Here is a 3,008-nt window from a genome sequence, read left to right as displayed (position 1 = left end):
GCCCATGTCAGATACTGGCCCCCATTTTAATAATTAGATGTTCCATCATCTTACAGTGATGTGCTGTCCTCATGTGAAATTATAAGGATAAAGCAAGAGTAAAAGTAAAATAAACAGAGAGGTGCATGTGTCAGGGGCATTTGATACCTGATAAGATTTGTATCAAATATCCATAACATGATTAAAGTAAGCTCTATAATTTTTCCATGCACTTGTATGTCATGTAAACGTTTCAGTCAAAGCTTTATCTTGGAGTTCTAGCACTTCTAGATCATTATTTTGGAAACAAAACTTTGCACATCTACCCAGATATGTGGCTTGTTTCTAAAGTTTCTAACATTTCTTCACTTATTCCACTTTTTTGTTTCTAAACACTGGACTCGGACATTGAGCAGATTAGTGGTATTTTCTGTACACATTTCCCACTGACAGCTTCTTTGCATTTCTCACAGATGTCATTGGTGTTATTCCATTTGCATGTTTCAGTTTGAACTTCTTTCATTTTTTACTTGTACAGTCCTACAGCTGCTTCTTTGTTTGGATGGCTTCCTTCATCTTGTCTTGCTGTTTGTTATTTCCTGTTTTTGAAGTTGTTTACCAGCTGAAGAATGAATGTCTTCCTGTTCAGATTATTTGACTGTAGATGATTCACACATTTACTGCTGTCATATGTTTAGGATATTGTAAAAGAGATGGGGGAGGGGATTTGGGGGGGGGGGGGGGGAGGATTGAAATCCCTGTCTGGTCATAAGGAATTATGTTTCTTGTAGTTTCCTCTAGTCACATCCAGGTATTGTTGAAGTAATAGTTTTTGTATATCCATGGCCAACCTCCCGTCCCCCAAATTACTCTCCAGTTGTGTTACCAAGGCAAGACTTAATGACAATATTGTTTTTGATACCATTAGATGGTGTGCAATTGCATGGTCAGGAAGGTTCCTCTCACTCTGTTCATTTTGATCCTTTCTTTACAAAGCAAACTGCTGAGAAATAGTTCTGCAACACCATCAAGCTTGGGAACATTTGTGGAACAATGAACAGAAGTCTGAAACATAAAATGAGCAAAGAAACAAAGCTGAAATTTTATAAAGCAATGGCAGATCCAATGTTTGTTTATGAAAGTGAATCATGGGTTATAAGTGAATATCAAGAAAGTCACATACAACATATATGAATTTTATAAGGGTAGTAAAGGGAGGGTAGAAAAGGGATGCGCAGGAGCTGACAGATTTCAGAATTTGAAAATTGGGCAAGAATTGAATATATTTAACATTCTCAATGAAATGCAATAAAATGGAAGAAACTGGGATGAAAATCTCGAATGAATGAGTGAAGAAAGATTATCTCTCCAGATAAGTAGATTGAAGTCGGTTTGGAGAAGATGTCAGTGAAGACCAAGGAAGCGATAGGTACTGTACAGGCCAAACAAAAATGCTTATGAAGTTATATAGTGAGGATTATGATGCTGCCAAACCTTTTTTTTTTTTGAGCAGGTTATTATCATTGTAGAGTATAGGTAATGATTGCATGAAAGCTGTAGTGAAGTGGTTTGTGTAGTTACTGATGGGAGGAAGAAGAGAAAGTACATAGCTTATTCCTCTTAAACAATAACAAAGGGGCTGTCAAAAGTTAACACCCCTGTCTGAAAGATAGATCACTTTCAGCACTGTGATATGGCTTCAATCCCTGAAATGTTGTGTAGATATTTGAAATTTTATGTAGGATATCAACACATATTCTGGCTATCCCCTTGTTGACGATGTATTATTGGTGAAAATCTCTTCAAGAACACAGATTCCAACTACCCATCTCCCAGCTGACTGCCACTAAACTCAGAAAACTAGTGCTATGTCTCCTACAATCTTACTGTTGATACACCGTTGAACTCTAACCCACATTCAGCTGTAATCTGAGTATGCAGTTCAAGTCTTTTCTAACATAAAATACTGACAAGGTTCTGGAGCCTTTAGAATATTTTGATGGGCACATGTTCATCATCTTCAGGAAATGAAGTTGACTGTTTGTGGAAGATCCTGTGAGGGTGATATTCATCAGGGTGAAAGATAAAATGTGCACATACCAACCAGAAGGATGGAAAACAGTAAAACATGAAATCAAAGCAATGAAGATGGACTGTCATGTGGTAGATAGTAAGTTACGAGGTGCCCACTTTATGATGTAATTGTATGATGTAGTAAGGATTTGATCCTGTGGCATCTTGCAAGAAACCAGAGGGTGTATAAATTAAACTATCAGTTGTGTCAATCTTGACAAGACATACTGGCTCAGATTTAGGATGAAATATTGAGAACTTAGTATGTTATGATCTCTACACTTTCCTGCTTCAGATGATATCCAAAAACTGCACAGTTTTCTGTTTGCTGTAACTATGTATTTTGGTGGCTTTTATGACATCTATTGTTAATAATGCAGCCAGTTTGTCAGATACAGGGTATTCCTCATACAAGTACACAATTTAATAAGCATTTAGTACTCAAAACCAGAGGTCCCTGACTGCTGTCAAAAGGTAAAAAGCATATTTTTCCATAATATTTGTAAGAGATACTACTATCGAAAGAAGTATGATATAGTAAATTGTACCTCATACACATCACTGGTTCCCCGGGACTCTTGTAGGTGAGTGCACCTGTCTCCTACAGGTGCACTGTCTTGCTGTTTTGTTCAACAATGCTCAAGCACTCTCGGTCAAATGCCAGCAGGCAAGAAGAGAGACATCATTCGAGTTTTGTGCAGAATGGTCTCCTGCAGATGCATTACACCAAAATTATTTGGACAGCTATCTAAAGTGATTAATTATAAGTTTAGAAAAATTACATTGATAGGTAGAGAAATGGTGAGCAATGATAAGCGTTTAACCAAGGAAAGTGCACGTAACAATATACAAAATCGGTGGGCGAAACAGTATTGTCACTGTTAGTCAGTAGCTTTCATTGGTGGAACACATTACTATTTGAACTGTAGTAAAAAAGGCCACCACGGGCACCTATA

Source organism: Schistocerca piceifrons, chromosome 2, assembly GCF_021461385.2.
Source record: "Schistocerca piceifrons isolate TAMUIC-IGC-003096 chromosome 2, iqSchPice1.1, whole genome shotgun sequence".
NCBI lineage: Eukaryota > Metazoa > Arthropoda > Insecta > Orthoptera > Acrididae > Schistocerca > Schistocerca piceifrons.
The sequence above is the reverse complement of the archived record's forward strand: the minus strand, read 5'-3'. Positions refer to the sequence as shown.